This window comes from Bombina bombina, chromosome 9 (genome assembly GCF_027579735.1).
Source record: "Bombina bombina isolate aBomBom1 chromosome 9, aBomBom1.pri, whole genome shotgun sequence".
In the NCBI taxonomy this organism is placed as follows: domain Eukaryota; kingdom Metazoa; phylum Chordata; class Amphibia; order Anura; family Bombinatoridae; genus Bombina; species Bombina bombina.
This window is the reverse complement of record NC_069507.1, coordinates 7,030,598-7,052,299: the sequence shown is the minus strand read 5'-3', so window position 1 is coordinate 7,052,299 and position 21,702 is coordinate 7,030,598. Positions and strand designations below refer to the sequence as shown.

Here is a 21,702-nt window from a genome sequence, read left to right as displayed (position 1 = left end):
AGATAATGTAGCAAGGGTAGTAATCTCACGGGGCGCCGAGTCCTGAGAGGTAGACGGTTTAGAGCAGTGCTTTCCAAACTGTGTGTCGGGACACACTAGTGTGTCGGCAGCAGTGTGTAGGTGTGTCCCTGCTTCAGCACAAATTTTTTTTAATTTTTGTTTTTGTTTTCTGACTTTCTGCCTGCCTGCTACGTATGTCACATGGCTGACACGTGATTGATACCTAGGGGGACACAGATCATCTTAACCTATTGGCGCACCTCAGTGGGAACTGAAACTATTCCCATTGGCGGCGCATTGGCTCCTGACAGCACGTGTAGTCTCCTTAATTGGCTTGTGACTGCATGTGTAGTCAGTGAGTGGGACAGCAGTGTGTTTGCAGTGCGGGCAGTAGTCAATCGGACTCACCGAGCTCTGAGGGCGGCAGCTTAAATGCTGAGTTTGCAACTAGCTCCCAGTAGTGCATTGCTGCTCTTGCTCTTGATATATGGATAGGAAGTGGAAGCTTAAAAATGCTTGATGATGAAATGCGAGTGTCTTTATCTAATATTCCACCAAATATTCAGAAATTATGTTCATCCCATCAACCGTATACATCCCATTAAAATAGTAAGTAGCTATTGGTGTTATTAAACTTTTTTTTATTTCTTGCACATACATACTGTTACTTGTAAATACATTTAGTTATTATATAATTTATGTATGTGTCCGTATCTCTTAAAACAAGTTAGTTTAACCTCCTTTTTGCTAGTACAACTGAATTTCTGTGTCGCGAAATGATGTAGGTCTAAAAAGTGTGTCACCAACATGAAAAGTTTGGAAAGCTCTGGTTTAGAGGGACTAATAGCCTTAGTAGGCTTGTCTCCCTTCTTAGACTTTATAACGGTGTTAAGGCATGTGGAACATAATCGAGTGGGCGTGAAAACCACAGCCTCCTCACAATATAAACAGGTATGATTTAGAACAGGAGTACCTTCTAACATGTCAGAGTCCTCCATAGCTCAGGTTATACCCACAGAAGGACACAAATTTATACTCCCAATGCCTGGGGCACTCACCACCTCCTAGACCCCGACAGTTAACAGAGGAAACGCTCCTCAGGTTCAAGTCTCTGCCGGAATGGAGGAAATGAACAGAGACCACACCCAGTCACGTGGAGTGCAAGACAGTACTTCCCCTGTTATTACAAGTACAACAAGTAATAGGAGCTGTGCAACACTTTGAAAAATGAAAGTGAAACTTAAAAGTGAAACCTGTTTTGTTCCAGCCAAAAACACAGTCAGCCCAGGAAAAAAATCACACAAAGCAGCATGTAAATAATACACTGATTAACCCCAATTGTTCAATAAACCCCCTTCAGAGGATATTAACCCTGGATCCTATCAATGTATAAAGGAGCCACACTGTGACCCTATTATAGCGTTTTATGTGTAAAAATTGAAACAATCTTACCTCCAGTATCCATTCTGTGGAACAGAACACAGCCTCTCAAGTGTGACAGTCTTATAGCAGCGCTCCTGACATGGACTTGAGTGAGAGAAAGCAGGCAGTGAAACTCGTCAACACTGATTGCTTAGGAGCTGTTAGCAGTAGTCTGGATGGTTTTGCTGAAAAACTTTCCCTTCATCTCCAGACTCTAACTTTCATCAATACTCTCACTGAGAGGTTGACATGAGAAAACAAGAAGAAATGCTCATAGCGCGCAAGATATGGTTGTCAATTGGAAGTGTAAAGTAAACCAAGAAAATTACCTGTATTTCTACAAATATGACTCTAAAGGAGATGTCTAGGAGATTAAAACAGGACTTGTAACTTATGTTCTCTGTGTAGTCAGGATTAGAACATTCAGTTGTGTGCTGTTACCTTGTGTCTGATGTCTCTTGCACATATCATGAAGACTCTGCAGCAGGAACTTTAGATAACTTTTATTTAGCTACAACCACATGGCTTATTCACTTACAGATTCCTCAGTAAAACTAACATGGCTTCTGATGTCACAGAGACCCAGACACACCCAGAGGGTGTGGTGAGCTGAGCTTAAAGCTGCAGCACTTCTAACATATCATGATAAAACAAGGTTAGTGCAAAGATACAGTAAAAGCTGCAGTCATCTTAACATCCCCTTTTCTCTTGTTAAGTGTATTCAGTCCACGGGTCATCCATTACTTATGGGATTATATCTCCTTCCCAACAGGAAGTTGCAAGAGGATCACCCAAGCAGAGCTGCTACATAGCTCCTCCCCTCACATGTCATATCCAGTCATTCTCTTGCAACTCAACTAGATAGGTCGTTGTGAGAGGTCTGTGGTGTTTTTTTTATACTTAGTTTATTTCTTCAATCAAAAGTTTGTTATTTTAAATGGCACCGGAGTGTGCTGTTTGTTCTCAGGCAGTATTTAGAAGAAGAATCTGCGTTTTTCTATGATCTTAGCAGAAGTAACTAAGATCCACTGGCTGTTCTCGCACATTCTGAGGAGTGGGGTAACTTTCAGAAAGTGAATAGCATGCGGGGAATCCTGCAAACAAGGTATGTGCAGTAAATTATTTTTCTAAGGAATGGAATTGACTAAGAAAATACTGCTGATACCGATGTAATGTAAGTACAGCCTTAAATGCAGCAGCGACTGGTATCAGGCTGATGAATGTATGTACAATAAGTAATTTTCTAAGGAATGGAATTTGACTAAGAAAATACTGTTAATACTGAAGTATTGTAAAAGCCTTAACTGCAGTAGAAGCGACTGGTAGCAGGCTTATTAATAACACTACCTAACTTTTAAAGTGTATGTTTAAAACGTTTGACTGGCATGTTATTCGTTTTTTGTGAGGTACTTTGGTGATAAATCTTTTGGGGCATGATTTTCCACTTGGCTGTTTATTTCTACATAGAAACGGTTAACTGAGGTTTCCCACTGTTGTAATAGGAGTGGGAGGAGCCTATTTTTAGCGCTTTTTTGCGCAGTAAAAATTCAGTTTGTCTTCCTGTTTCTTCTTCCTTGATCCAGGACGTCTCTAGAGAGCTCAGGGGTCTTCCAAAGTCATTTTGAGGGAGGTAATCAGTCACAGCAGACCTGTGACTGTGTTTGACTGTGATAAAAACGTTAATTGTTAAATTGATTATCCGTTTTTGGGTATTAAGGGGTTAATCATCCATTGGCTAGTGGGTGCAATACTTTGCTAACTTAATACATTGACTGTGAAAATTTGGTTGCTATAACTGATTTGGTTCATTGTTATTTCAACTGTGACGTTTTTTTGTGCTTCTTAAAGGCGCAGTAGCGTTTTTTTATATTGCTTGTAAACTTTTTTGAAAGGATTTTCCAAGCTTGCTAGTCTCATTGCGAGTCTGTTTAAACATGTCTGACACAGATGAATCTCTTTGTTCACTATGTTTAAAGGCCAATGTGGAGCCCCACAGAAATATGTGTACTGAATGTATTGATGTCACTTTGAATAAAAGTCAATCTATATCTGTAAAGAAATTATCACCAGACAACGAGGGGGAAGTTATGCCGACTAACTCTCCTCACGTGTCAGTACCTTCGCCTCCCGCTCAGGAGGCGCGTGATATTGTGGCGCCAAGTGCATCAGAGAGGCCCATACAAATCACTTTGCAAGACATGGCTGCTGTTATGACAGAGGTATTATCTAAATTGCCTGAATTAAGAGGCAAGCGCGATAGCTCTGGGTTAAGGACAGAGCGCGCTGATGATGTGAGAGCCATGTCTGATACTGCGTCACAATTTGCAGAACATGAGGACGGAGAGCTTCATTCTGTGGGTGACGGATCTGATCCAGGGAGACCGGATTCAGAGATTTCTAATTTTAAATTTAAGCTTGAAAACCTCCGCGTATTGCTAGGGGAGGTATTAGCGGCTCTGAATGATTGTAACACGGTTGCAATTCCAAAAGTATGTAGGTTGGATAAATACTTTGCGGTACCGGTGTGTACTGACGTTTTTCCTATACCTAAAAGACTTACAGAAATTATTAGCAAGGAGTGGGATAGACCCGGTGTGCCCTTTTCCCCACCTCCGATATTTAGAAAAATGTTCCCAATAGACGCCACCACACGAGACTTATGGCAGACGGTCCCTAAGGTGGAGGGAGCAGTTTCTACTTTAGCTAAACGTACCACTATCCCGGTGGAGGATATTTGTGCTTTTTCGGATCCAATGGATAAAAAATTAGAAGGTTACCTTAAGAAAATGTTTATTCAACAAGGTTTTATCTTACAGCCCCTTGCATGCATTGCGCCTGTCACTGCTGCTGCAGCATTCTGGTTTGAGTCTCTGGAAGAGGCCATTCGCACAGCTCCATTGGATGAGATTATGGCCAAGCTTAAAGCACTTAAGCTAGCTAATGGATTTTTTTCTGATGCCGTTGTACATTTAACCAAACTAACGGCTAAGAACTCCGGATTCGCCATCCAGGCGCGCAGGGCGCTATGGCTTAAATCCTGGTCAGCTGACTTGACGTCTAAATCTAAATTGCTTAATATTCCTTTCAAAGGGCAGACCTTATTCGGGCCCGGCTTGAAAGAAATTATTGCTGACATTACTGGAGGTAAGGGTCATACTCTTCCTCAGGACAGGGCCAAATCAAAGGCCAAACAGTCTAATTTTCGTGCCTTTCGTAACTTCAAGGCAGGAGCAACATCAACTTCCTCCGCTTCAAAACAGGAAGGACCTGTTGCTCGTTACAGACAGGGCTTGAAAACTAACCAGCCCTGGAACAAGGGCAAGCAGGCCAGAAAGCCTACTTCTGCCCCTAAGACAGCATGAAGAGAGGGCCCCCTATCCGGAAACGGATCTAGTGGGGGGCAGACTTTCTCTCTTCGCCCAGGCTTGGGCAAGAGATGTCCAGGATCCCTGGGCGTTGGAGATCATATCTCAGGGATATCTTCTGGACTTCAAAGCATCTCCTCCACAAGGGAGATTTCATCTTTCAAGGTTATCAGCAAACCAAATAAAGAGAGAGGCATTTCTACGCTGTGTGCAAGACCTCTTAGTAATGGGGGTGATCCACCCAGTTCCGCGGACGGAACAAGGGCAAGGGTTTTACTCAAATCTGTTTGTGGTTCCCAAGAAAGAGGGAACCTTCAGGCCAATCTTGGACCTAAAAATCTTAAACAAATTCCTAAGAGTTCCATCATTCAAAATGGAAACTATTCGAACCATCCTACCCATGATCCAAGAGGGTCAATACATGACCACGGTAGACTTAAAGGATGCCTACCTTCATATACCGATTCACAAAGATCACTATCGGTACCTAAGATTTGCTTTTCTAGACAGGCATTACCAGTTTGTAGCTCTTCCCTTCGGGTTGGCTACGGCCCCGAGAATCTTTACAAAGGTTCTGGGCTCACTTCTGGCGGTTCTAAGACCGCGAGGCATAGCGGTGGCTCCGTATCTAGACGACATCCTGATACAGGCGTCAAGCTTTCAAATGGCCAAGTCTCATACAGAGATAGTTCTGGCATTTCTGAGGTCGCATGGGTGGAAAGTGAACGTGGAAAAGAGTTCTCTATCACCACTCACAAGAGTTTCCTTTCTAGGGACTCTTATAGATTCTGTAGAGATGAAAATTTACCTGACGGAGTCCAGGTTATCAAACCTTCTCAATGCTTGCCGTGTCCTTCATTTCATTCCACGCCCGTCAGTGGCTCAGTGCATGGAAGAGATGTTTCAGATCCCTGGGCATTAGAAATTGTTGCTCAGGGGTATCTTCTAGAATTCAAGGACTCTCCTCCAAGGGGAAGGTTCCACGTGTCTCGTTTGTCTTCAGACCAGACAAAGAAACAGGCGTTCTTATGCTGTGTAGAAGATCTTCTAAAGATGGGAGTGATACACCCAGTTCCAATTGCAGAACAAGGACTGGGCTTTTACTCAAACCTGTTTGTAGTTCCCATAAAGGAAGGAACTTTCAGGCCAATCCTGGATCTAAAAATTCTAAACAAATTCCTCAGAGTTCCATCTTTCAAAATGGAAACCATTCGGACAATCTTACCGATGATCCAGGAAGGTCAATATATGACTACCGTGGATCTAAAGGATGCATACCTACATATTCCTATCCACAAAGATCATCATCATTTCCTAAGGTTCGCCTTTCTGGACACGCATTACCAGTTTGTGGCCCTTCCTTTCGGATTGGCCACCGCTCCAAGAATTTTCACAAAGGTGCTGGGGTCCCTTCTAGCGGTACTAAGGCCGCGGGGCATTGCAGTAGCACCTTACCTAGACGACATCTTAATACAGGCGTCGTCTTTTCACAGAGCCAAGGCTCATACGGACATTGTTCTGGCCTTTCTAAGGTCTCACGGGTGGAAGGTGAACGTAGAAAAAAGTTCTCTGTCCCTGCTCACAAGGGTTCCCTTCCTGGGAACACTAATAGACTCGGTAGAAATGAAAATATTTCTGACGGAGGTCAGGAAGTCAAAGCTTTTAACTACGTGCCGAGTTCTTCATTCCATTCCTCGGCCTTCTGTGGCTCAGTGCAAACCACTGCAACTGTGCATGCTCAAACAGTGGAATGGGGATTATGCAGATTTGTATCCACAAATACAAATGGACCAGAAAACCAGAGACTCTCTTCTCTGGTGGTTGTCTCAGGGTCACCTGTCTCAGGGAATGTGATCCGTAGACCAGAGTGGATGCCAGTCTGTTAGGCTGGGGTGCAGTCTGGGACTCCCTGAAAGCTCAGGGCCTATGGTCTCGGGAAGAATCTCTTCTCCCAATAAACATTTTGGAACTGAGAGCGATATTCAATACGTTCCAGGCTTGGCCTCAGCTAGCGGAGGTCAAATTCATCAGATTTCAGTCGGACAACATCACGACTGTAGCGTACATCAATCATCAGGGAGGAACAAAGAGTTCCCTAGCGATGAAGGAAGTAACCAAGATCATCAAATGGGCGGAGGATCACTCCTGCCATCTATCTGCAATTCACATCCCAGGAGTAGACAATTGGGAGGCGGATTTTGAGTCGTCAGACTTTTCACTCGGGGGAGTGGGAACTCCACCCGGAGGTTTTTGCTCAGCTGACCCAGCTATGGGGCATTCTGGAATTGGATCTGATGGCGTCCCGTCAGAACACCAAACTTCCTCTTAACGGATCCAGGTCCAGGGACCCCAAGGCGGCATTGATAGATGCTCTAGTAGCACCTTGGTCCTTCACTCTAGCTTATGTTTTTCCACCGTTTCCTCTTCTCCCTCGGCTAGTAGCCAGAATCAAACAGGAGAAGGCTTCGGTAATTCTGATAGCGCCTGCGTGGCCACGCAGGACTTGGTATGCAGACCTAGTGGACATGTCATCTGTTCCACCATGGAAGCTGCCATTGAGGCAGGATCTTCTAATACAGGGTCCATTCAAGCATCCAAATCTAGTTTCTCTGCAACTGACTGCTTGGAGATTGAACGCTTAATTCTAGCTAAGCGTGGGTTCTCTGAATCAGTTATCGATACTCTGATCCAGGCCAGAAAGCCTGTCACCAGGAAAATTTACCATAAGATATGGCAGAAATATCTTTGTTGGTGTGAATCCAAGGGTTACTCATGGAGTAAAGTAAGGATTCCCAGGATATTGTCTTTTCTTCAAGAAGGATTGGAGAAAGGATTGTCAGCTAGTTCCTTAAAGGGACAGATATCTGCTCTGTCTATCCTGTTTCACAAGCGTCTGGCAGCAGTACCAGACGTTCAGGCGTTTGCACAGGCTTTAGTGAGAATCAATTTTTTACTTGAAAAAGAGAAGACGACGGCACTACTAATGCTGTGTTCCTGATATTCTTGGTGTCTCGTGTGTATTAACTGTATAAGTGGAGACAATCTGTATATATTAAGGGACTTAGGTGCTGTACATTAGAAGACAACAACCAGAAAAATACAATTGCATAACGCAATTGAAAAGAATGTACTTACATAGCACTCAACAGCATATATTGGGAACTAGCTAGGTACCATAGGTGAAAAAAGCCCGTAAAAGGCAAATTTAAAACTTAACTTTTATTTACTTCTTATAAAAAACAAAATAGTTAAAAATATCAGCAAGTGTGACCCGGATCGAAGGTGATTTCAAGGGAGTGAAAAAGGATTCCCCCCTAAACCTAATGTATTTAATATTGGTGCCCCTGTATGGTCTCCTGGGGTAATGCCCTTAATAAAAAAGGGGAAGAAAAATAGTACAAATGTACCTCTAGATTAAGTGGGTAAAGGTGAGAGTTAATTTTGTTATGAGAATACCCCTGCTATCACTCTCTGTCTGAGTCAGGGGATCTCCACCATACAGTTACACCTTCCAGATTAGATTATGAGGTATAGTTGTCTATAGGAGATGTGAGCTAGCCCCAAATAAGATGATATTGAATTTTCTAATGAATACCCAGATAGGTAGGGTACTCCTATTGTTTGTTAGTCAGTGTTTGCTAGTGGGATTCAGCATCTAATATCTTCTTGTTTGTCTTATCTACAATAGTTCACTAGTCTTATTTGACTTATTATTGAGATGGTACTAGGAATACCATTATCAAAACTACCTAATTGTCTCAGTTTCTTCAATTTATAAGACACTTATAGGAATATTTACCACTGTGAGGTGGATAAGGCTGATATGGTTAGGCCTAAGTGGTAATATGGAGTTTTTGGCTTGTCAGAGTTTCCCTTGTGGATGGGAGACAATATTAATAGCCTCTTCTATAAATGTTCCAGTATGTAAACGGATAAATCCCCTACAGAATTACACAAGCTGTGTCCCCAAAATTCTATTATTTTAATGTTACCTATTGTGATATAATAGTGTAGAGGAGTGCTTGGTGTAACATACTGGGTGGAGTAGGACTTTTTGAGACACTAGCACATTAACCATATGCCAATCTCAGTTGGTTTATTTTCATCCAATAGCGGTATTATTGCCGGAGGAACTGTTTATTAATGGACACCGCTATTGCAATGTAACCCATATTGCCCTAGTTTGAGTCTAATAAATTGTCTATATTAAGTAACTTAGCGACAATAAAAACGAAACCCAGATTGCTTCATATACTGATTTTCCCAGCTGTATTAATTAGACAGATATCTTGCACTGTAAGGTCGTGCCGGGATTTAAGCCAATATTACAGTTGAAGTGACTGTGTTATCAGTACTGTGACTCGCACAGCAGCATAGCCGGGGAGAGAATTACTTTTAAGTCTTTATCGTTTGATAGTTCGGATTGCCCTGTTTTTGGCTCTTTTGATGTTCCTTTTACTGTACCCTCTGTCCAGTAATCTTTTTTCAAGTAGTTCTGCTTGTTCGTTAAAGAGTTGTCGATTGCTACAGTTTCGCCTTATTCTTAGGAATTCGCCAACAGGCAATGATTTTGTTGTTCCGGGGGCATGGGAGCTATTACTGTGTAGAATACTGTTAGTTGCCGTTTCTTTTCTGTAGAGGTTGGTTTGTATTCGTCCTTCTTGATCTTTGAATATATTAAGATCTAAAAAATTTATCTCAGATTGACTCATTGTATAGGTCAATTTTATGTTTAAGTCATTCTGGTTGAGATTCTGAAGGAAAATTTCTAGTTCTTCCCTGCTCCCCTCCCACATAAACAGAATGTCGTCTATGTAGCGGATCCAAAATGGTATTTTGTCTGTCGCTGCTGAATTGATATCATTAAACCTTTGACAAAGCCGTTTAGGCGAAACATGTCAGGGCCACAGGAGACTATTTCTCCCTTTTTAAACTAAACAGCAGTGTGACTTGTTGAACGAATGGATTATTAGAATTTAATTTAAACCTGTATGTTTGTGAGAGTGCCTGATTGAAATATCTTTACGCTTAAGAAATACCCAGAAGTTTACCTTACCTAACTTGCCTACAACTACAAATTGTTAGCGGTAGTATAAACAATTTAATTACCGGAGACAGAATTTAATTTAAGCTCAGAGCCAGGATCTGTAACCGCTACCTGTATACCAGCAGGAACCGGATTGTACTTGTCCGCATAGGGATATGCTTTCATTGTAAATTCTATCCTTAGAAGAGGGGTGAATATTTCCCTCCTATATATACCAGATACCTGCACTATTAGCCACAAACAGTGTGTAACCGATAAAGCAGAAGTTTGGGGAGTGATTTAGAACTATCAAACGATAAAGACTTAAAAGTAATTCTCTCCCCGGCTATGCTGCTGTGCGAGTCACAGTACTGATAACACAGTCACTTCAACTGTAATATTGGCTTAAATCCCGGCACGACCTTACAGTGCAAGATATCTGTCTAATACAGCTGGGAAAATCAGTATATGAAGCAATCTGGGTTTCGTTTTTATTGTCGCTAAGTTACTTAATATAGACAATTTATTAGACTCAAACTAGGGCAATACGGGTTACATTGCAATAGCGGTGTCCATTAATAAACAGTTCCTCCGGCAATAATACCGCTATTGGATGAAAATAAACCAACTGAGATTGGCATATGGTTAATGTGCTAGTGTCTCAAAAAGTCCTACTCCACCCAGTATGTTACACCAAGCACTCCTCTACACTATTATATCACAATAGGTAACATTAAAATAATAGAATTTTGGGGACACAGCTTGTGTAATTCTGTAGGGGATTTATCCGTTTACATACTGGAACATTTATAGAAGAGGCTATTAATATTGTCTCCCATCCACAAGGGAAACTCTGACAAGCCAAAAACTCCATATTACCACTTAGGCCTAACCATATCAGCCTTATCCACCTCGCAGTGGTAAATATTCCTATAAGTGTCTTATAAATTGAAGAAACTGAGACAATTAGGTAGTTTTGATAATGGTATTCCTAGTACCATCTCAATAATAAGTCAAATAAGACTAGTGAACTATTGTAGATAAGACAAACAAGAAGATATTAGATGCTGAATCCCACTAGCAAACACTGAATAACAAACAATAGGAGTACCCTACCTATCTGGGTATTCATTAGAAAATTCAATATCATCTTATTTGGGGCTAGCTCACATCTCCTATAGACAACTATACCTCATAATCTAATCTGGAAGGTGTAACTGTACGGTGGAGAACCCCTGACTCAGACAGAGAGTGATAGCAGGGGTATTCTCATAACAAAATTAACTCTCACCTTTACCCACTTAATCTAGAGGTACATTTGTACTATTTTTCTTCCCCTTTTTTATTAAGGGCATTACCCCAGGAGACCATACAGGGGCACCAATATTAAATACATTAGGTTTAGGGGGGAATCCTTTTTCACTCCCTTGAAATCACCTTCGTTCCGGGTCACACTTGCTGATATTTTTAACTATTTTGTTTTTTATAAGAAGTAAATAAAAGTTAAGTTTTAAATTTGCCTTTTACAGGCTTTTTTCACCTATGGTACCTAGCTAGTTCCCAATATATGCTGTTGAGTGCTATGTAAGTACATTCTTTTCAATTGCGTTATGCAATTGTATTTTTTTAGTGAGAATCAAGCCTGTCTATAAACCTGTGGCTCCTCCATGGAGTCTTAATTTAGTTCTTTCAGTTCTTCAAGGGGTTCCGTTTGAACCTTTACATTCCATAGATATTAAGTTATTATATTGGAAGGTTTTGTTTTTGGTAGCTATTTCTTCTGCTCGAAGAGTTTCTGAATTGTCTGCTTTGCAGTGTAATTCACCCTATCTGGTGTTCCATGCAGATAAGGTTGTTTTGCGTACCAAACCTGGTTTTCTTCCGAAAGTTGTTTCTAATAAGAATATTAACCAGGAAATTATTGTTCCTTCTCTGTGTCCTAATCCAGTTTCTAAGAAGGAACGATTATTGCACAATCTTGATGTGGTTCGTGCTTTGAAATTCTATTTACAAGCAACTAAAGATTTCAGACAAACATCTTCCTTGTTTGTTGTCTATTCTGGTAAGAGGAGAGGTCAGAAAGCGACTGCTACCTCTCTTTCCTTCTAGCTGAAAAGCATCATCCGATTGGCTTATGAGACTGCTGGTCAGCAGCCTTTTGAACGAATTACAGCTCATTCCACCAGAGCGGTGGCTTCCACATGGGCTTTCAAGAATGAGGCTTCTGTAGAACAGATTTGTAAGGCAGCGACTTGGTCTTCACTGAATACATTTGCCAAATTTTACAATTTCGATACTTTTGCTTCTTCGGAGGCTATTTTTGGGAGAAAGGTTTTGCAAGCAGTGGTGCCATCCGTTTAGGTTACCTGACTTGAAGGATGAATCCGTGGACTGGATACACCATGTAAGAGAAAACAGAATTTATGCTTACCTGATAAATTACTTTCTCTTACGGTGTATCCAGTCCACGGCCCGCCCTGGCAATTAAGTCAGGTTCAAATTTATTTTTGTAAAACTACAGTCACCACTGCACCCTATAGTTTCTCCTTTTTCTCCTAACCGTCGGTCGAATGACTGGGGGGCGGAGCCTGAGGGGGAGCTATATGGACAGCTCTGCTGTGTGCTCTTTGCCACTTTCCTGTAGGGAATGAGAATATCCCACAAGTAAGGATGAATCCGTGGACTGGATACACCGTAAGAGAAAGTAATTTATCAGGTATGCATAAATTCTGTTTTTTAGTTATACCATTAAATGTCACTGTAGGTGATACACCCCCAATAGGCTTTATTATTTCATGTGAATATGTTTGCATGGTGACAGCTGTTGGAACAATTGGTTGCCTTAGTCCCAGGCGGTTCCAATCGGCAGCTGTGATAAGAGAGACTGCTGCTCCTGTATCAACTTCCATAATGAGAGGTTTACCATCTAAATTCACCTTTGCTTGCAGTTCTGGAATTTTATTTTCAAGGCTGTAGATCTGTAATGTGTATAATGGTTTTTCTTCCTCTGTATCTGTGTGTGATAAAGCTGTAGATGTGTAATGTGTATAATGGTTTGTCTTCCTCTGAATCTGTGTGTGGTAAAGCTGTAGATCTGTAATGTGTATAATGGTTTGTCTTCCTCTGTATCTGTGTGTGGTAAAGCTGTAGATCTGTAATGTGTATAATGGTTTGTCTTCCTCTGAATCTGTGTGTGGTAAAGCTGTATATCTGTAATGTGTATAATGGTTTGTCTTCCTCTGAATCTGTGTGTGGTAAAGCTGTAGATGTGTAATGTGTATAATGGTTTGTCTTCCTCTGAATCTGTGTGTGGTAAAGCTGTATATCTGTAATGTGTATAATGGTTTGTCTTCCTCTGAATCTGTGTGTAGTAAAGCTGTAGATCTGTAATGTGTATAATGGTTTGTCTTCCTCTGAATCTGTGTGTGGTAACGCTGTAGATCTGTTATGTGTATAATGGTTTGTCTTCCTCTGAATCTGTGTGTGGTAAAGGTGTAGATCTTTAATGTGTATAATGGTTTGTCTTCCTGTGAATCAGTGTGTGGTAAGGCTGTAGATCTGTAATGTGTATAATGGTTTGTCTTCCTCTGAATCTGTGTGTGGTAAAGCTGTAGATGTGTAATGTGTATAATGGTTTGTCTTCTTCTGAATCTGTGTGTGGTAAAGCTGTAGATCTGTAATGTGTATAATGGTTTGTCTTCCTCTGTATCTGTGTGAGGTAAAGCTGTAGATCTGTAATGTGTATAATGGTTTGTCTTCCTCTGTATCTGTGTGTGGTAAAGCTGTAGATCTGTAATGTGTATAATGGTTTGTCTTCCTCTGAATCTCTGTCTGGTAAAGCTGTAGATCTGTAATGTGTATAATGGTTTGTCTTCCTCTGAATCTGTGTGTGGTAAAGCTGTAGATCTGTAATGTGTATAATGGTTTGTCTTCCTCTGAATCTGTGTGTGGTAAAGCTGTAGATCTGTAATGTGTATAATGGTTTGTCTTCCTCTGAATCTGTGTGTGGTAAAGCTGTAGATCTGTAATGTGTATAATGGTTTGTCTTCCTCTGTATCTGTGTGTGGTAAAGCTGTAGATCTGTAATGTGTATAATGGTTTGTCTTCCTCTGAATCAGTGTGTGGTAAAGCTGTAGATGTGTAATGTGTATAATGGTTTGTCTTCCTGTGAATCAGTGTGTGGTAAAGCTGTAGATCTGTAATGTGTATAATGGTTTGTCTTCCTGTGAATCTGTGTGTGGTAAAGCTGTAGATCTGTAATGTGTATAATGGTTTGTCTTCCTGTGAATCTGTGTGAGGTAAGGCTGTAGATCTGTAATGTGTATAATGGTTTGTCTTCCTCTGAATCTGTGTGTGGTAAAGCTGTAGATCTGTAATGTGTATAATGGTTTGTCTTCCTCTGAATCTGTGTGTGGTAAAGCTGTAGCTCTGTAATGTGTATAATGGTTTGTCTTCCTCTGAATCTGTGTGTGGTAAAGCTGTAGATCTGTAATGTGTATAATGGTTTGTCTTCCTCTGAATCTGTGTGTGGTAAAGCTGTAGATCTGTAATGTGTATAATGGTTTGTCTTCCTCTGAATCTGTGTGTGGTAAAGCTGTAGATGTGTAATGTGTATAATGGTTTTTCTTCTTCTGAATCTGTGTGTGGTAAAGCTGTAGATCTGTAATGTGTATAATGGTTTGTCTTCCTCTGTATCTGTGTGAGGTAAAGCTGTAGATCTGTAATGTGTATAATGGTTTGTCTTCCTCTGAATCTGTGTGTGGTAAAGCTGTAGATGTGTAATGTGTATAATGGTTTGTCTTCCTCTGTATCTGTGTGTGGTAAAGCTGTAGATCTGTAATGTGTATAATGGTTTGTCTTCCTCTGTATCAGTGTGTGGTAAAGCTGTAGATGTGTAATGTGTATAATGGTTTGTCTTCCTGTGAATCAGTGTGTGGTAAAGCTGTAGATCTGTAATGTGTATAATGGTTTGTCTTCCTCTGTATCTGTGTGTGGTAAAGCTGTAGATCTGTAATGTGTATAATGGTTTGTCTTCCTCTGAATCTGTGTGTGGTAAAGCTGTAGATCTGCAATGTGTATAATGGTTTGTCTTCCTCTGTATCTGTGTGAGGTAAGGCTGTAGATCTGTAATGTGTATAATGGTTTGTCTTCCTCTGTATCTGTGTGAGGTAAGGCTGTAGATCTGTAATGTGTATAATGGTTTGTCTTCCTCTGAATCAGTGTGTGGTAAAGTTGTAGATCTGTAATGTGTATAATGGTTTGTCTTCCTCTGAATCTGTGTGTGGTAAAGCTGTAGATCTGTAATGTGTATAATGGTTTGTCTTCCTCTGAATCTGTGTGTGGTAAAGCTGTAGATGTGTAATGTGTATAATGGTTTGTCTTCCTCTGAATCTGTGTGTGGTAAAGCTGTAGATCTGTAATGTGTATAATGGTTTGTCTTCCTCTGAATCTGTGTGTGGTAAAGCTGTAGATGTGTAATGTGTATAATGGTTTGTCTTCCTCTGTATCAGTGTGTGGTAAAGCTGTAGATGTGTAATGTGTATAATGGTTTGTCTTCCTCTGTATCAGTGTGTGGTAAAGCTGTAGATGTGTAATGTGTATAATGGTTTGTCTTCCTCTGTATCTGTGTGTGGTAAAGCTGTATATCTGTAATGTGTATAATGGTTTGTCTTCCTCTGTATCTGTGTGTGGTAAAGCTGTAGATCTGTAATGTGTATAATGGTTTGTCTTCCTCTGAATCTGTGTGTGGTAAAGCTGTAGATCTGTAATGTGTATAATGGTTTGTCTTCCTCTGTATCTGTGTGTAGTAAAGCTGTAGATCTGTAATGTGTATAATGGTTTGTCTTTCTGTCAGTCCGGGTGTGGTAAAGCTGTAGATCTGTAATGTGTATAATGGTTTGTCTTCCTGTGAATCTGTGTGTAGTAAAGCTGTAGATCTGTAATGTGTATAATGGTTTGTCTTCCTGTGAATCTGTGTGTAGTAAAGCTGTAGATCTGTAATGTGTATAATGGTTTGTCTTCCTGTGAATCTGTGTGTGGTAAAGCTGTAGATCTGTAATGTGTATAATGGTTTGTCTTCCTGTGAATCTGTGTGTAGTAAAGCTGTAGATCTGTAATGTGTATAATGGTTTGTCTTCCTGTGAATCTGTGTGTAGTAAAGCTGTAGATCTGTAATGTGTATAATGGTTTGTCTTCCTGTGAATCTGTGTGTGGTAAAGCTGTAGATCTGTAATGTGTATAATGGTTTGTCTTCCTGTGAATCTGTGTGTAGTAAAGCTGTAGATCTGTAATGTGTATAATGGTTTGTCTTCCTCTGAATCTGTGTGTGGTAAAGCTGTAGATGTGTAATGTGTATAATGGTTTGTCTTCCTCTGAATCTGTGTGTGGTAAAGCTGTAGATCTGTAATGTGTATAATGGTTTTTCTTCCTCTGAATCTGTGTGTGATAAAGCTGTAGATCTGTAATGTGTATAATGGTTTGTCTTCCTCTGTATCTGTGTGTGGTAAAGCTGTAGATCTGTAATGTGTATAATGGTTTGTCTTCCTCTGAATCAGTGTGTGGTAAAGTTGTAGATCTGTAATGTGTATAATGGTTTGTCTTCCTCTGTATCTGTGTGTGGTAAAGCTGTAGATCTGTAATGTGTATAATGGTTTGTCTTCCTCTGTATCAGTGTGCGGTAAAGCTGTAGATCTGTAATGTGTATAATGGTTTGTCTTCCTCTGAATCTGTGTGTGGTAAAGCTGTAGATCTATAATGTGTATAATGGTTTGTCTTCCTCTGAATCAGTGTGTGGTGTATCTACTTGCACATGAAAAGCTGCACGTGACTTGCTGCCTTTCTTACTTTTATCTCTGTCTAAGGAACTTCTGCACACTCTCTTTGTATGACCAATCTTCCCACACCCATAGCAGGTGCTGTTCCTAAACCTGCAGGCATTTGCTGTGTGATTTGTGTCACCACATCTGTAACAGGCTGTCTGTGACCCTTGTCTAGCTGGATACTGTTTATTAAGGTGCATACTTGTATGAAAAACATCTATTTCCTTATCACAAACTGCCTGTGCGGGGGCCTGGAGCATTTGTGCATCTTTAGTAGCAAGTTCCATGACTGTAGCTATCTCTATAGCACGCTTTAGTGTTAACTCATCCTCTGCTAATAGTCTCTTTTGTACTGTACAGTCCATGAGTCCAATAACAAACATATCACGTAAAGCAGTGTTTAAATAATCCCCAAATCTGCAGCTACTTGCTAGTTTCTTTAAACTGATCACATAAGTTTAATGTCCTCATGCTGCAATTGCTTGCGTGTGTAAAACTTAAAGCGTTCTGATATCTCCAGAGGCTTAGGTAGGTAGTGGTCAGATAACAGGCAGATCAGGTCAGACAGAGGTTTAGCATTAGGTTTATCTGGTGAGAGAATGTCCCTTAATGTAGTGTAAGCTGCTGAGCCTATAGTTGTCAGAAACACAGCCACTTGTTTATCAACTCCTATGTTATTTGCTGTACAATATAGCTCAAACTGTTCAACCCATGTGTCCCATCTGCCTGTGTCTGCTGCAAACACAGGTAAGGTGCCAATAAGTGCCATTATATGTGTGTTATCTGTCTGTGTCTGGTGCAAACACAGGTAAGGTGCCAATAAGTGCCATTATATGTGTGTTATCTGTCTGTGTCTGATGCAAACACAGGTAAGGTGCCAATAAGTGCCATTATATGTGTGTTATCTGTCAGTGTCTGGTGCAAACACAGGTAAGGTGCCAATAAGTGCCATTATATGTGTGTTATCTGTCTGTGTCTGGTGCAAACACAGGTAAGGTGCCAATAAGTGCCATTATATGTGTGTTATCTGTCTGTGTCTGGTGCAAACATAGGTAAGGTGCCAATAAGTGCCATTATATGTGTGTTATCTGTCTGTGTCTGGTACAAACACAGGTAAGGTGCCAATAAGTGCCATTATATGTGTGTTATCTGTCTGTGTCTGATGCAAACACAGGTAAGGTGCCAATAAGTGCCATTATATGTGTGTTATCTGTCTGTGTCTGCTGCAAACACAGGTAAGGTGCCAATAAGTGCCATTATATGTGTGTTATCTGTCTGTGTCTGCTGCAAACACAGGTAAGGTGCCAATAAGTGCCATTATATGTGTGTTATCTGTCTGTGTCTGGTACAAACACAGGTAAGGTGCCAATAAGTGCCATTATATGTGTGTTATCTGTCTGTGTCTGGTGCAAACACAGGTAAGGTGCCAATAAGTGCCATTATATGTGTGTTATCTGTCTGTGTCTGGTGCAAACACGGGTAAGGTGCTAATAAGTGCCATTATACGTGTGTTATCTGTCTGTGTCTGGTGCAAACACAGGTAAGGTGCCAATGAGAGCCATTATATGTGTGTTATCTGTCTGTGTCTGGTGCAAAAACAGGTAAGGTGCCAATAAGTGCCATTATATGTATGTTATCTGTCAGTGTCTGGTGCAAACACAGGTAAGGTGCCAATAAGTGCCATTATATGTGTCCCATCTGTCTGTGTCTGGTGCAAACACAGGTAAGGTGCCAATAAGTGCCATTATATGTGTCCCATCTGTCTGTGTCTGGTGCAAACACAGGTAATGTGCCAATAAGTGCCATTATATGTGTGTTATCTGTCTGTGCCTGGTGCAAACACAGGTAAGGTGCCAATAAGTGTCATTATATGTGTGCTATCTGTCTGTGTCTGCTGCAAACACAGATAAGGTGCCAATAAGTGCCATTATATGTATGTTATCTGTCTGTGCCTGGTGCAAACACAGGTAAGGTGCCAATGAGTGCCATTATATGTGTGTTATCTGTCTGTGTCTGGTGCAAACACAGGTAAGGTGCCAATAAGTGCCATTATATGTGTGTTATCTGTCTGTGTCTGGTGCAAACACAGGTAAGGTGCCAATAAGTGCCATTATATGTGTGTTATCTGTCAGTGTCTGGTGCAAACACAAGTAAGGTGCCAATAAGTGCCATTATATGTGTGTTATCTGTCTGTGTCTGATGCAAACACAGGTAAGGTGCCAATAAGTGCCATTATATGTGTGTTATCTGTTTGTGTCTGGTGCAAACACAGGTAAGGTGCCAATAAGTGCCATTATATGTGTGTTATCTGTCTGTGTCTGATGCAAACACAAGTAAGGTGCCAATAAGTGCCATTATATGTGTGTTATCTGTCTGTGTCTGGTACAAAGACAGGTAAGGTGCCAATAAGTGCCATTATATGTGTGTTATCTGTTTGTGTCTGGTGCAAACACAGATATGTGCCAATAAGTGTCATTATATGTGTGTTATCTGTCTGTGTCTGATGCAAACACAGGTAAGGTGCCAATAAGTGCCATTATATGTGTGTTATCTGTCTGTGTCTGGTGCAAACACAGGTAAGGTGCCAATAAGTGCCATTATATGTGTGTTATCTGTCTGTGTCTGCTGCAAACACAGGTAAGGTGCCAATAAGTGCCATTATATGTGTGTTATCTGTCTGTGTCTGGTACAAACACAGGTAAGGTGCCAATAAGTGCCATTATATGTGTGTTATCTGTCTGTGTCTGGTGCAAACACAGGTAAGGTGCCAATAAGTGCCATTATATGTGTGTTATCTGTCTGTGTCTGGTGCAAACACAGGTAAGGTGCCAATAAGTGCCATTATATGTGTGTTATCTGTCTGTGTCTGGTACAAACACAGGTAAGGTGCCAATAAGTGCCATTATATGTGTGTTATCTGTCTGTGTCTGGTACAAACACAGGTAAGGTGCCAATAAGTGCCATTATACGTGTGTCATCTGTCTGTGTCTGGTACAAACACAGGTAAGGTGCCAATAAGTGCCATTATATGTGTGTTATCTGTCTGTGTCTGGTACAAACACAGGTAAGGTGCCAATAAGTGCCATTATATGTGTGTTATCTGTCTGTGCCTGCTGCAAACACAGGTAAGGTGCCAATAAGTGCCATTATATGTGTGTTATCTGTCTGTGTCTGCTGCAAACACAGGTAAGGTGCCAATAAGTGCCATTATATGTGTCCCATATGTCTGTGTCTGGTACAAAGACAGGTAAGGTGCCAATAAGTGCCATTATATGTGTGTTATCTGTCTGTGTCTGGTACAAAGACAGGTAAGGTGCCAATAAGTGCCATTATGTGTGTGTTATTTGTCTGTGTCTGGTGCAAACACAGGTAAGGTGCCAATAAGTGTCATTATATGTGTGTTATCTGTCTGTGTCTGGTGCAAAGACAGGTAAGGTGCCAATAAGTGCCATTATATGTGTGTTATCTGTCTGTGTCTGGTACAAAGACAGGTAAGGTGCCAATAAGTGCCATTATAGGGTCAGACCACAGATCCTGGTCGCCAGCTGTTATGTTCTCTGTGTAGTCAGGATTAGAACATTCAGTTGTGTGCTGTTACCTTGTGTCTGATGTCTCTTGCACATATCATGAAGACTCTGCAGCAGGAACTTTAGATAACTTTTATTTAGCTACAACCACATGGCTTATTCTCTACAGGATCATCAGTAAAACTAACATAGCTTCTGATGATGTCACAGAGACCCAGACACACCCAGAGGGTGTGGTGAGCTGAGCTTAAAGCTGCAGCACTTCTAACATATAATGATAAAACAAGGTTAGTGCAAAGATACAGTAAAAGCTGCAGTCATCTTAACAGCAACTGCTCTAAATAGGCACCATGTCGCTAGTGATGATAAAAAAATAAGTGTAAAATTGCCTGCCAGATAAAAAAAACTTCAGTAATAGGAACCACTATATGTTGAGTATAAATGACAAATTAATGTATATAATATGCAATTATATCATTAAAATAAAAAATGCATTAGGTGCAAGGAATACAAGAAATACAGATAGTTCATATACACACAAGTATACAAAATATGTTAATACTAAATGTCAAAAGAGCTCCGGAAAAGGGATGGTATTGTTAACAGGGACAAATAAATAAGAGCCCCAGCAGGTGAAGGGTTCGTACAGAGTTAGTGCGATATTTATTCCAGATTAAAGTTCAATTTGTATATATCTCTTGTTTGTGGGTGTGTGGGCTTGTCCTTAAGTGTGGCTAGCAAATGGGTACTCACCAGACTTAACCTCAATCCTATGAGGTAAGTTATACGCACAATGTGGAGGATGGTACGGTCTGTGTTTCCAGAGACCAGGACGACCCAGCTGTGCTTTTTCTCCCAAGAAAACACTCCTTAATCCAATATTCCGTATTCGATTACCAAACCGTTTTTTGAAGTAGGTGCTGGGTTTGTTTTTGCAGACTGATAGATACAGCAGTAGTAGCACCAATCAGATGCTTCACAGGAACCGCTGCAGCTGCCTCTTTTTTTGCTCATTTATTCCCCCACCGTGAGAGAAAACAGGCAGTGAAACTTGTCAACGCTGATTGCTTAGGAGGGATATTTAAGCCTTTTGGCTGTGGTGTCTTTGCCTCCTCCTGGTAGCCAGGTGTTGTATTTCCCAACAGTAAGGAATGAAGCTGTGGACTCTCCCTATCTTAGGAAGGAACTATAAAAATCTCTATCTCTTCTATCATCTCTATCTCTATCATCTCCATCTCTATCATCTCGCTAAGTTACTTAAATGCAGATCTTCTTATAGCAGAGGAATCCAGGGTTAAGGTAATATGTCAGTTCTGGTCAAGGCCTCACAGGGAAAAGCAGCGCAAAATAATTAACAAAATGCAAAGTCCAGAAACAAACTAAAGTCATAAACCAAGTCAGTCCGAAACAAAGGGTTAAACAGAAGCTTAGTCAGTGGGAGCAGAAGTCAAACCAGAATATCCAAACAGTAATTGCCAGAGTAAGAGGTAATGACTCAATACACAAGCGACCACGTGCTAAAAACACAGGGCCTAATTGATCTT

General features: G+C 40.8%; 1 protein-coding gene across 2 annotated transcripts in view; it reads left to right on the top strand.

Moving 5' to 3' along the window:
• Positions 1 to 21,702, top strand: part of VPS26A (VPS26 retromer complex component A) — a 153,521-nt gene that overhangs the window by 40,082 nt on the left and 91,737 nt on the right. The window lies entirely within an intron of this gene.